This window comes from Scomber japonicus, chromosome 1, assembly GCF_027409825.1.
Source record: "Scomber japonicus isolate fScoJap1 chromosome 1, fScoJap1.pri, whole genome shotgun sequence".
Taxonomy (NCBI): Eukaryota; Metazoa; Chordata; class Actinopteri; order Scombriformes; family Scombridae; genus Scomber; species Scomber japonicus.
The window spans coordinates 39,981,040-39,995,128 of record NC_070578.1 but is presented as its reverse complement, the minus strand read 5'-3'; positions in this window follow the sequence as shown (position 1 = coordinate 39,995,128).

The following is a 14,089-nucleotide window of genomic DNA, read 5'->3' as shown; positions in this document are numbered from 1 at the left end:
AGATTTGAATTGTGGAGCTAGGCTTCACAAACTGTGTTTCAACATTTCTGTGTTCAGGATTTAGTGATTAGCATAAACCCGCCCCTGCTGCTGTAGAGGTATAAATACATTCAGCACACACTACTACTACTACAGTCTACAGTTAGCCAGTTAGCTGAGTTAGCCACCGAGCTAGCAGCTGAGCTAGCAGTCGAGTTAGCCGCCGAGCTAGCCACTAAGCAGCAGAAAGCTCTCAGACATAGCGTCCATGTTTCTGGTAGAGATGGTGACTTTGATTGACAGGTGACACTTGGTAGGGGGCGGGGCTTCAGTGTTTGGGAGCAGAGAAAGAGGCTGATTTTTACACAACTTTGAAGCCTAATTTCATATATTTGGCGATTTTTTTTAATCATTCAAAGTTGGCAGGGTGGTTAACAACACACTCTACACGGACTTTAATCAGCTGATCTCAGTCTTCAGACAGTTAATTGGTCGAATCATGCTCTTGACTGGTTGGAACAAAAAACCTGCAGACACACGGCCCTTTATGGAATAGTTTGGATGTGACTGCAGTAGACCATGATGTCCTCATCTCTGGCCTGGAGCATTAAAGCTACTGCTCAGTATTTCAGGTCTTATTTGTCCAACAGTGTCCAGAAGTGTTTCTGTCTGTCCCTCAGGGTTACAGAGAAGGGTCAGTCCTCTTTTACCTCTACTTGCTCCCTTTAGGCCAGAGGTGTCACACTCATTTTCATTCAAGGGCAGACCAGTTTGATCTCATGTGGGCCGGATCATTAAAAAGAAGGAAGGAACGAAGGAAGGAAGGAAGGAAGGAAGGAAGGAAGGAAGGAAGGAAGAAAGAAGGGAAGGAAGAAAAGACAGACAAAAAGAAGGAGGGAAGGAAGGTAGGGAGGAAGGATAGATGGAAGGAAGGACAGAAGGAAGGTAGGGAGGAAGGACAGATGGAAGAAAGGGAGGAAGGATAGATGGAAGGAAGTAAGGAAGGAAAAAAGGAAGGTAGGGAGGAAGGAAGGACAGATGGAAGGAAGGAAAAGAACACAGGAAGGAAAGTGGGCCGGATTGCACTCCTCGGCAGGCCGGTTCTGGCCCACGGGCCGCATGTTTGACACCCCTGCTATAGGCTCCATCATTCTTAGATGGCATTTCCATCCACTTGTCATCTTGCAGATGATGCTCTAATTTATCAGCCTTGGAAACCGAAAGATACAAACCACTGTTGGACTGTCTTAACCCTTTATAGGACACTCATTGAAAGGAAGGGAGGAAGGAAGGGAGGATGGAGGAAGGAAAGGAAGGAAGGACGGAGGAAAGAAGGAAGGAGGGAGGGAGGAAGGGAAGAAAGAAGGAAGGAAGGAAGAAGAAAGGGGGATGGAGGAAGCAAAGAAGGAAGGACGGAGGAAGGAAAGAAGGAAGGACGGAGGGAGAAAGGAAAAGAGGAAGGGAAGAAAGAAGGCAGGAAGGAAGGATATTTTGGGATATTTACAGAAGTTACCAAATATAATAATTTGCCCAATAAAGGGTTAAGCTGTCAAAGCTCAAATTTAAAGGCCTTTTTTAAAATTTTTAAAGCTTATATGAGAGTCAAACTGAAGTCTTGATGTTTTGGGACCCTGTGATACCCCTCATCGTCATCGTGTTACCTTGAAGGATATTTAAAAAACCGATTGTAAAACCTCCGGCTGTGATAAAGGACAGAGACTTTAAACTTTAAACGAAACAAACAGATAAACTCAGTGATCCAGCTTCTTTTCAGCAGAGGCTTTTTATCTAAGGTCAAGTCCTTCTTATCATTTAATGATTTCAGAGGAAGTTTATAGACGATTTTATCTCATCCTGACTTGACTACTGTAATGCCCTTTATGCCTCCTCCCTCCTTCCTCCCTCCTTCCTCCCTCCTTCTCAAGCTTTGTTGGTCCACAGTGTTGCAGCTCGTCTTTTAACAGGAACAATGGCCGACCTTCAATCCTTCAATCCTTCAATGGCTCCCTGTTCGTTTTTATGATTGATCTCAAGATTTTATTGTTTGCCTACAAATCAGTAAATGGGCTTCGATCTGTCTCTCAGAGCTTTTTACGACCGTTTGTCCCATCGAGGTCACTCAGGTCTGTTGGTTTGTCTCTGAATCGAAAAGGAAATAAGAAGGGAAGAAAGGAAAGACAGACAAAAGGAAGGAGGGAAGAAAGGTAGGAAGGAAGGAAAGCAGGAAGGACATATGAAGAAAGGAAGGAAGGACAGATGGAAAGAAGGAAGGACAGATGGAAGAAAGGGAGGAAGGACAGATGGAAGGAAGGAAGGAATAAAGGAAAGAAGGACAGACGGAAGGAAGGAAGGAAGGAAGGACAGACAGAAAGGTAGGAAGGAAGGAAGGACGGACGGACGGAAGGAAGGAAGGAAGGACGGAAAGAAGAAAGGAAGGAAGGACAGAAAGGAAGGAAGGAAGGACAGACGGAAGGAAGGAAGGAAGGACGGACAGACAGACAGAAGGAAGGAAAGAAGGAAGGACAGATGGAAGAAAGGGAGGAAGGACAGAAAGGAAGGAAGGAAGGACAGATGGAAGGAAGGAAGGAAGGAAAGCAGGAAGGACATATGAAGAAAGGAAGGAAGGACAGACAGACAGAAGAAAGGACAGACGGGAGGAAGGAAGGAAGGAAGGAAGGAAGGAAAGCAGGAAGGACATATGAAGAAAGGAAGGAAGGACAGATGGAAGGAAGGAAGGACAGATGGAAGGAAGGAAGGAAGGCAGGAAGGACATATGAAGAAAGGAAGGAAGGACAGATGGAAAGAAGGAAGGACAGATGGATGGAAAGAAGGAAGGAAAGAAGGAAGGACAGATGGAAGAAAGGGAGGAAGGACAGAAAGGAAGGAAGGAAGGAAGGAAGGACAGATGGAAGGAAGAAAGGAAGGAAGGAAGGAAGGAAGGAAGGCAGGAAGGACATATGAAGAAAGGAAGGAAGGACAGACAGACAGAAGGAAGGAAGGAGGGACAGATGGAAGGAAGGAAGGACAGATGGAAGGAAGGAAGGAAGGAAGGAAGGAAGGACGGACAGACAGACTACTATTGTTTGCCTACAAATCAGTAAATGGGCTTCGATCTGTCTCTCAGAGCTTTTTACGACCGTTTGTCCCATCGAGGTCACTCAGGTCTGTTGGTTGTCTCTGAATCGAAAAGGAAATAAGAAGGGAAGAAAGGAAAGACAGACAAAAGGTAGGAGGGAAGAAAGGAAGGACAGATGGAAGGAAGGAAGGAAGGAAAGCAGGAAGGACATATGAAGAAAGGGAGGAAGGACATATGAAGAAAGGAAGGAAGGACAGATGGAAAGAAGGAAGGACAGATGGAAGGAAGGAAGGAAAGCAGAAAGGACATATGAAGAAAGGAAGGACGGACAGATGTAAGGAAGGACAGATGGAAGGAAGGAAGGAAGGACATATGAAGAAAGGAAGGAAGGAAAGATGGAAGGAAGGAAGGAAGAAAGGAAGGAAGGACAGATGGAAGGAAGGAAGGAAGGAAGGACGGAAGGACGGACAGAAAGACAGACGGAAGGAAGAAAGGAAGGAAAGAAGGAAGGAAGGAAGGAAGGAAGGACAGATGGAAGGAAGAAAGGAAGGAAGGAAGGAAGGAAGGCAGGAAGGACATATGAAGAAAGGAAGGAAGGACAGACGGACAGAAGGAAGGAAGGAGGGACAGATGGAAGGATGGATGGAAGGAAGGAAGGACAGACGGAAGGAAGGAAGGAAGGAAGGAAGGAAGGCAGGAAGGAAGGAAGGAAGGACGGACAGACAGACAGACTACTATTGTTTGCCTACAAATCAGTAAATGGGCTTCGATCTGTCTCTCAGAGCTTTTTACGACCGTTTGTCCCATCGAGGTCACTCAGGTCTGTTGGTTGTCTCTGAATCGACAAAAGGAAATAAGAAGGGAAGAAAGGAAAGACAGACAAAAGAAAGGAGGGAAGAAAGGTAGGGAGGAAGGAAAGCAGGAAGGACATATGAAGAAAGGAAGGAAGGACAGATGGAAAGAAGGAAGGAAGGAAAGAAGGAAGGACAGATGGAAGGAAGGAAGGAATAAAGGAAAGAAGGACAGACGGAAGGAAGGAAGGAAGGAAGGACAGACAGAAAGGTAGGAAGGAAGGAAGGACGGACGGACGGAAGGAAGGAAGGAAGGACGGAAAGAAGAAAGGAAGGAAGGACAGAAAGGAAGGAAGGAAGGACAGACGGACAGACAGACAGAAGGAAGGAAAGAAGGAAGGACAGATGGAAGAAAGGGAGGAAGGACAGAAAGGAAGGAAGGAAGGACAGATGGAAGGAAGGAAGGAAGGAAAGCAGGAAGGACATATGAAGAAAGGAAGGAAGGACAGACAGACAGAAGAAAGGACAGACGGGAGGAAGGAAGGAAGGAAGGAAGGACAGAAAGAAGGAAGGACAGAAAGAAGGAAGGACAGACAGACAGAAGGAAGGACAGACGGAAGGAAGGAAGGAAGGACAGATGGAAGGAAGGACAGAAAGAAGGAAGGACAGACAGACAGAAGGAAGGACAGACGGAAGGAAGGAAGGAAGGACAGATGGAAGGAAGGAAGGAAGGACAGATGGATGGAAGGAATGAAGGAAGGAAGGGCAGACAGACAGAAGGAAGGAAGGAGGGACAGATGGAAGGAAGGAAGGAAGGAAGGACAGATGGAAGGAAGGAAGGAAGGCAGGAAGGACATATGAAGAAAGGAAGGAAGGGCAGACAGACAGATGGAAGGAAGGAAGGAAGGAAGGAAGGACAGACGGAAGGAAGGAAGGAAGGAAGGAAGGAAGGCAGGAAGGAAGGAAGGAAGGACGGACAGACAGACTACTATTGTTTGCCTACAAATCAGTAAATGGGCTTCGATCTGTCTCTCAGAGCTTTTTACGACCGTTTGTCCCATCGAGGTCACTCAGGTCTGTTGGTTGTCTCTGAATCGAAAAGGAAATAAGAAGGGAAGAAAGGAAAGACAGACAAAAGAAAGGTAGGAAGAAAGGAAGGAAGGAAGGAAAGCAGGAAGGACATATGAAGAAAGGAAGGAAGGACAGATGGAAAGAAGGAAGGACAGATGGAAGGAAGGAAGGAAAGCAGGAAGGACATATGAAGAAAGGAAGGACGGACAGATGGAAGGAAGGACAGATGGAAGGAAGGAAGGAAGGAAGGAAAGCAGGAAGGACATATGAAGAAAGGAAGGAAGGACAGAAAGGAAGGAAGGAAGGAAGGACAGATGGAAGGAAGGAAAGCAGGAAGGACATATGAAGAAAGGAAGGACGGAAGGAAAGCAGGAAGGACATATGAAGAAAGGAAGGAAGGACAGATGGAAAGAAGGAAGGACAGATGGAAGGAAGGAAGGAAAGCAGGAAGGACATATGAAGAAAGGAAGGACGGACAGATGGAAGGAAGGACAGATGGAAGGAAGGAAGGAAGGAAGGAAAGCAGGAAGGACATATGAAGAAAGGAAGGAAGGACAGAAAGGAAGGAAGGAAGGAAGGACAGATGGAAGGAAGGAAAGCAGGAAGGACATATGAAGAAAGGAAGGACGGAAGGAAAGCAGGAAGGACATATGAAGAAAGGAAGGAAGGACAGATGGAAAGAAGGAAGGACAGATGGAAGGAAGGAAGGAAAGCAGGAAGGACATATGAAGAAAGGAAGGACGGACAGATGGAAGGAAGGACAGATGGAAGGAAGGAAGGAAGGAAGGAAAGCAGGAAGGACATATGAAGAAAGGAAGGAAGGACAGAAAGGAAGGAAGGAAGGAAGGACAGATGGAAGGAAGGAAAGCAGGAAGGACATATGAAGAAAGGAAGGACGGACAGATGGAAGGAAGGACAGATGGAAGGAAGGAAGGAAGGAAGGAAAGCAGGAAGGACATATGAAGAAAGGAAAGACGGACAGATGGAAGGAAGGACAGATGGAAGGAAGGAAGGAAGAAAGGGAGGAAGGACAGATGGAAAGAAGGAAGGAAAGAAGGAAGGACAGAAAGGAAGGAAGGAAGGAAGGACAGATGGAAGGAAGAAAGGAAGGACAGACAGACGGAAGGAAGGAAGGAAGGAAGGAAGGACAGATGGAAGAAAGGGAGGAAGGACAGACAGACCGACAGAAGGAAGGAAAGAAGGAAGGACAGATGGAAGAAAGGGAGGAAGGACAGAAAGGAAGGGAGGAAGGACAGACAGACAGACAGACAGAAGGAAGGAAAGAAGGAAGGACAGATGGAAGAAAGGGAGGAAGGACAGAAAGAAGGGAAGGAAGGACCGAAAGGAAGGAAGGAAGGAAGGAAAGCAGGAAGGACATATGAAGAAAGGAAGGAAGGAAGGTAGGACGGACAGACAGACAGAAGGAAGGAAAGACAGACGGAAAGAAAGAAGGAAGGAAAGCAGGAAGGACATATGAAGAAAGGAAGGAAGGAAGGTAGGACGGACAGACAGACAGAAGGAAGGAAAGACAGACGGAAGGAAAGAAGGAAGGAAAGCAGGAAGGACATATGAAGAAAGGAAGGAAGGAAGGTAGGACAGACAGACAGACAGAAGGAAGGAAAGACAGACGGAAGGAAAGAAGGAACGAAAGCAGGAAGGACATATGAAGAAAGGAAGGAAGGACAGACAGACAGAAGGAAGGACAGACGGGAGGAAGGAAGGAAGGAAGGACAGACGGAAGGAAGGACAGAAAGAAGAAAGGAAGGAAGGACAGACAGACAGAAGGAAGGACAGATGGACAGAAGGAAGGAAGGAAGGATAGATGGATGAAAGGGAGGAAGGACAGAAAGGAAGGAAGGAAGGACAGATGGAAGAAAGGGAGGAAGGAAGGACAGATGGAAGGAAGGACAGATGGAAGGAAGAAAGGAAGGAAGGACGGACAGACAGACAGAAGGAAGGACAGACGGACAGAAGGAAGGAAGGAAGGAAGGAAGGAAGAAAGGAAGGACGGACAGATAGACAGACAGAAGGAAGGAAAGAAGGAAGGATAAATGGAAGAAAGGGAGGAAGGACAGACGGAAGGAAGGAAGGAAGGACGGACAGACAGACAGAAGGAAGGAAGGAAGGACATACAGACAGACAGAAGGAAGGAAAGAAGGAAGGAAGGAAGGAAGGAAGGAAGGAAGGACAGACAGACAGACTACTATTGTTTGCCTACAAATCAGTAAATGGGCTTCGATCTGTCTCTCAGAGCTTTTACGACCGTTTGTCCCATCGAGGTCACTCAGGTCTGTTGGTTGTCTCTGAATCGACAAAAGGAAATAAGAAGGGAAGAAAGGAAAGACAGACAAAAGAAAGGAGGGAAGAAAGGTAGGAAGGAAGGAAAGCAGGAAGGACATATGAAGAAAGGAAGGAAGGACAGATGGAAAGAAGGAAGGACAGATGGAAGAAAGGGAGGAAGGACAGAAAGAAGGGAAGGAAGGAAGGACAGATGGAAGGAAGGAAGGAGTAAAGGAAAGAAGGACAGACGGAAGGAAGGAAGGAAGGAAGGACAGACAGAAAGGAAGGAAGGAAGGACAGACGGAAGAAAGGGAGGAAGGACAGAAAGAAGGGAAGGAAGGACAGATGGAAGGAAGGAAGGAAGGACGGACTTCTTCCTCCTTTCCTTCTTCCTCCCTTCTTCCTTCCTTCTTTCCTTTCACCCTCCCTCCTTTCCTTCCTTCTTCCTTTCTTCCTCCCTTCCCTCCTTCCTTCCTTCTTCCTTCCTCTTTCTTTCCTTCCTTCCTTCCTTCCTTCCTTCCTTCCTTCCTCCCTTTCTTCCTTCTTCCTCCCTTCCTTCTTTCCTTCCTCCCTCCTTTCCTTCCTTTTGATCCTACAGCACTTCAGTTATAAAATGTGTTTCATACATAAATTTGAGTTTTTGTTTATTACTCTTTTATTTTTTTACACTTTAAATCTTTCAGTCAATCTTAGATGCATTACGCTTCTTTCCTTCCTCCCTCCCTCCTTCCTTCCTCCTTTACTCTTTACATTCAGCTACTCTCTTGTGTTTCATTCCCATTTCCTCCGCTCTCTCTCTATGACAGGAAGTATTTATCTACTGAGCCTGAGTCGTATCTCCAGAGAACCTTATTGACTGTAAATTGTGGCTTAAACTGATTTCTTTCCTTTCTCCCTCCCTCCTTTCCTCCCTCCCTCCTTTCCTCCCTCCTTCCTTTCCTTCCTCCCTCCGTCCTTCCTTCTTCCTCCTTCCTTTCCTTCCTCCCTTCCTCCTTCCTTTCCTTCCTCCCTTCTTCCTTCCTTTCCTTCCTTCTTCCTCTGTCCTTCCTTCTTCCTCCCTTCCTTCTTCCTTCCTTCCTCCCTCCCTCCTTTTCTTCCTTCTTCCTCCCTTCTTCCTTCCTTTCCTCCCTCCTTTCTTCCTTTCTTCCTCCCTTCCCTCCTTCCTTCCTTCTTCCTTTCCTTCCTCTCTTCTTTCTTTCCTCTGTCCTTCTTTCCTTCCATTCTCCCTTCCTCCCTTCCTACCTCCCTCCCTCCTTTCTTCTTCCTCCCTTTCTTCCTTCCTTTCCTTCCTCCCTTCCTTTCTCCCTCGTTTCCTTCCTTCTTCCTCCCTTCCTTCCTCTTTTCCTTCCTTCCTTCGTTCCTTTCTTCCTCCTTTCCTTCCTCCTTTCCTTCCTTCTTCCTTCCTGTTGATCTTCCAGCACTGTCAGTTTTAAAATGTGTTTCATACATAAATTTGAGTTTGAGCTTTCCTTCCTCCCTCCCTCCTTCCTTCCTCCTTTACTCTTTACATTCAGCTACTCTCTTGTCTTTCATTCCCATTTCCTCCTCTCTCTGTGACAGGAAGTATTTATCTACTGAGCCTGAGTCGTATCTCCAGAGGACCTTATTGACTGTAAATTGGGGTTTGAACTGATTTCCCTCCTTTCTCCCTCCGTCCTTTCCTTCCTTCCTCCTTTCCCTCCTTCCTTCCTTCTTCCTCCCTTCCCTCCTTCCTTTCCTCCCTCCCTTCCTTCTTTCCTTCCTTTCCTTCCTCCCTCCGTCCTTCCTTCTTCCTCCCTTCCTTCTTCCTTCCTTCCTCCCTCCCTCCTTTTCTTCCTTCTTCCTCCCTTCTTCCTTCCTTTCCTCCCTCCCTTCTTCCTTTCTTCCTCCCTTCCCTCCTTCCTTCCTTCTTCCTTTCCTTCCTCTCTTCTTTTCTCTGTCCTTCTTTCCTTCCATTCTCCCTTCCTCTTTTCCTTCCTCCCTCCCTCCTTTCTTCTTCCTGGGAGGAAGGAAAGGAAGGATCCTTTCCTTCCTCCCTTCCTTTCTCCCTTCCCTTCTTCCTTCCTTTCCTTCCTCTCCTCTGTCCTTTCTTCCTCCCTTCCTCCCTTCCTTCCTCCTTTCCGTCCTTCTTCCTTCTTCCTCCCTTCCCTCCTTCCTTCCCTTCCTCCCCTCTTTCTTTCCTCTGTCATTCTTTCCTTCCATTCTCCCTTCCTCTTTTCCTTCCTTTCCTTCCTTTTGATCCTACAGCACTGTTAGTCTTAAAATGTGTTTCATACATACATTTGAGTTTTTGTTTATTACTCTATTTTATTTTTACACTTTAAATCTTTCAGTGTTTCATTTAAATATAAATCTTAGATGCATCACGCTTTACATTCAGCTACTCTCTTGTGTTTCATTCCCATTTCCTCCTCTCTCTCTATGACAGGAAGTATTTATCTACTGAGCCTGAGCTGTATCTCTAGAGAACCTTATTGACTGTAAACTGTGGTTTAAACTGATTTACTTCCTTTCTCCCTTCCTCCTTTCCTTCCTCCTTCCTTTCCTTCCTCCCTCCGTCCTTCCTTCTTCCTCCCTTCCTTCCTTTCTCCCTCCCTCATTTCCTTCCTTCTTCCTTTCTTCCTTTCTTCCTCCCTTCTCTCCTTCCTTCCTTCTTCCTCCTTTCCTTCTTCCTCCCTTCCCTCCTTCCTCCCTTCTTCCTTCCTTTCCTTCCTCCCTTCTTTCTTTCCTTTGTCCTCCTTTCCTTCCATTCTCCCTCCCTCCTTTCCTTCCTTCTTCCTCCCTTCCCTCCTCCTTTCCTCCCTTCTTCCTTCCTTCTTCCTTCCTTTCCTTCTTTCCTTTCTTCCTCCCTCCTTTCCTTCCTTCTTCCTTTCCTTCCTCTCTTCTTTCTTTCCTCTGTCCTTCTTTCCTTCCATTCTCCCTTCCTCTTTTCCTTCCTCCCTCCCTCCTTTCTTCTTCCTCCCTTTCTTCCTTCCTTTCCTTCCTCCCTTCCTTTCTCCCTCGTTTCCTTCCTTCTTCCTCCCTTCCTTCCTCTTTTCCTTCCTTCCTTCGTTCCTTTCTTCCTCCTTTCCTTCCTTCTTCCTTCCTGTTGATCTTCCAGCACTGTCAGTTTTAAAATGTGTTTCATACATAAATTTGAGTTTGAGCTTTCCTTCCTCCCTCCCTCCTTCCTTCCTCCTTTACTCTTTACATTCAGCTCCTCTCTTGTCTTTCATTCCCATTTCCTCCGCTCTCTCTCTATGACAGGAAGTATTTATCTACTGAGCCTGAGTCGTATCTCCAGAGGACCTTATTGACTGTAAATTGTGGTTTAAACTGATTTCGCTCTTATTGAACATATTTTACTCCCTCACTTCCAAGTCTATGAATATTTACAAGATGCTTTATAAATATTTTCTCCTTATGAACTGGCCCCAGAGGCGGTCCTGGCTAGTGTTGCGCCCTGGGCGGACCGACTATCGGCGCCCCTCCCCACAAATCCTTCATCACACAAAAAATAAGATAAATAAATGAAATATAGTATGTAAACACCAAAGTAAATTACACACATCCGTCATCATACAAATGAATAAAATAAAAAAAATAAATGAAAAATAATAATAATTAACTAAATCTGACAGACTTTCACCCTTTTTACAACTGGCATTAAAATGTTTTCTGGGTGATTAGAGGTTAGGGTTAGGGTTGCTATCAGGGAGTTCGTGACCACATGAAAGTGCAGGTGTAAAGTTATTTATTTATTTATTGCATTTTCACATAACCCAATAACTTACATGTAGCTATAACGGGCCTGTATTCATTTTATAAATGTATTACTATTTATTTGGAAGCAGCAGTTTGTGTTGTGTGGCCTGAGCCTATCCCCCGCCCGCCCCCGCCCCCCCCCCCCCTTGCTTTTCCTATAGCCTATTAAAGCCCAGAGACTGTATGAGAAGTTAAGATAAGTTAAAGCCTTGGATGTACCTCCATGGCTGAGGCTGTATCTGTTGACTGTATGTTATCACAGTGGAAGGCTAAGCTCGAGGGGTGTGGCGATGACATCATCGAAACGCAGGTATGTGTTTTCACCGTCCAAACGAACACTCAAGGGCTGCGTTTGCGATTTTTTTTTTTGAGAGCGCTCGTGCGCCCCCAAGTAGATTGCGCCCTGGGCAGTTGCCCACATTGCCCATAGCAAAAACCGCCACTGACCGGCCCGCCGAGGTATCCAATCCGGCCCACTTTCCTTCCTGTCTGTTTTCCTTCCTTCCATTCTTTCTTTCTTTTTTCCTTCCTTCCTTCCTTCCTTCCTTTTTTCCTTCTTTCCTTCCATCGCTCCTTCCATCTTTTTAATGATCTGGCCCACATGAGATCAAATTGGGCTGTATGTGGCCCTGATTGAGGTGCTATTAAGTTACAAGTATGTGTTTGCAACTCCAAATTAGTAACATAGAAACTTATTTTTTAGTAGGCAGAGATGAATAAATTAAATCTTTAATTAGATTTGATTGCTTTAATTATTTTTTTTATATATTTGTGCATATTTTTCTTTTCAGAGGCTTTAATCAAAACTGTGTCATATCATTGTATTTGATGACAAAATGAACACTAAATATTTTCTGCTTTTACTTGATAAATTAGTTTTTAAAAGATGAAGTGGTATAAATCCCATGTGGAGATGTCATTAATTATCTGCTGAGCACTGTAATAATTCAATGATTCCTAGTTTAATATCTTATTTATAGTTCAGATGATGATGACTGAAAGATAAAGAAACACTTTTACACAGAAGGATTGAAATATTAACGCTCATCAGATGAGACCAGAGTAAAATGAAGAGGTGTTTAACTTTCGTGTCGTCCTCCCGGGTCAAATTGCCCCCAACTGTTCCTTCTTTCCTTCCCTCCTTTCTTCTTTCCTCTGTCCTTCTTTCTTTCCATTCTCCCTTCCTGTTGTCCTTCCTCCCTCCGTCCTTTCTCCCTCATTTCCTTCCTTCTTCCTCCCTTCCTTCCTCCCTCCGTCCTTTCTCCCTCATTTCCTTCCTTCTTCCTCCCTTCCTTCCTCATTACCTTCTTTCCTTCCCTTTCTCCCTCATTTCCTTCCTTCTTCCTCCCTTCCTTCCTCATTTCCTTCCTTCTTCCTCCTTTCCTTCTTCCTCCCTTCCTTCCTCATTTCCTTCTTTCTTCCTCCTTTCCTTCTTCCTCCCTTCCTTCCTCCTTTCCTTCCTTGTTCCTGCCTTCCTCTTTTCCTTTCCTTCCTTCCTCCTTTCCTTCTTTCTTCCTCCCTCCTTTCATTCATTCCTTCCTTCCTTCCTTCCTTCCTTCCTCCCTCCTTTCCTTCCTTCTCCCTCCTTTCCTTCCTTCTTCCTCCCTCCCTTCCTTCCTTGACTCGAGGGCAACAGGAGGTGTTTAAAGAAGGAAGACAGGATGGCAGCAGCAGCAGGAGAGAGAGAGAGAGATTTAGAAAAGGTGGAGACAGAAAGTTTTCTAAAGCTCAGGTGGCATTATTAAAACGCTCACACCGTCGTCTGGGACACGACATGACTGAGAGTCACTTCAGCAGCAATCTGGAAAGTAATCAGGCCAATTTGTTACCTAAATGACTTATGTCCCGCCGGAGAAGTATTGGTCTGAAATCAGCTGAGTGATTTGTCATCCTGACAGCAGGAAAGCTGAAGCAGCGGTGTGAGCGGCGACGCTTGGCAGTGACTAAACAACAAATTACAACAACTTCTGACCTGCGTAACACCCACACCCACACCTACACATGAAAAACACACTCATCAGCGGAAGAGGGGAAGAAAGGTAAGAAGGAATGAAAGCAGGAAGGACATATGAAGAAAGGAAGGAAGGACAGATGGAAAGAAAAAAGGAAGGAAGGAAGGAAAGACAGACAGAAAGGAAGGAAGGAAGGACAGAAAGGAAGGAAGGAAGGAAGGAAGGAAGGAAGGAAGGACAGATGGAAGGAAGGTAGGAAGGAAAGCAGGAAGGACATATGAAGAAAGGAAGGAAGGACAGGTGGAAGAAAGGGAGGAAGGACAGAAAGGAAGGACAGATGGAAGGAAGGAAGGAAGGAAAGCAGGAAGGACATGAAGAAAGGAAGGAAGGACAGATGGAAAGAAGGAAGGACAGATGGAAGGAAGGTAGGAAGGAAAGCAGGAAGGACATATGAAGAAAGGAAGGAAGGACAGATGGAAAGAAGGAAGGACAGGTGGAAGAAAGGGAGGAAGGACAGATGGAAAGAAGGAAGGAAAGATGGAAGGAAGGGAGGAAGGACAGAAAGGAAGGAAGGACAGATGGAAGGATGAACAGATGGAAGGAAGGAAGGAAGGAAAGCAGGAAGGACATATGAAGAAAGGAAGGAAGGACAGATGGAAAGAAGGAAGGACAGATGGAAGGAAGGAAGGAAGGAAAGCAGGAAGGACATGAAGAAAGGAAGGAAGGACAGATGGAAAGAAGGAAGGACAGGTGGAAGAAAGGGAGGAAGGACAGAAAGGAAGGACAGATGGAAAGAAGGAAGGACAGCGTAAGCCACGGCAAGTTACCCCCCCCCCCCCCAAAAAAAAGTTTGAAGTATGAATAAAAAAAGGAGGAGAAGGAATCAGCGGGGATGAAAAGTGCCTAAGAGGAGAAAACAACATGCATAAATCACAGCAGCCATTTAAATATAGAGATGAACAGCACAGCTTCCTTGTTACTGCTGGTTATCAGGGCAACCTCTGTCAGACTCCGACTGCTTTTGAAATAGACATGATTTTTACATAAATTGAGTCTGAAGAAAAAAAAAGGGAAGTGGATCAGACGCTCGGCCCCATACACATAAAAAAGTGATTACAATACATAACCGTGTGAGGAATTCTAGTTTGTCCAGCGATATAGTCCAGTGTGTATCTTGTAACTTGCAGGCATGAACCATTTTATGTAATCTAACCCAG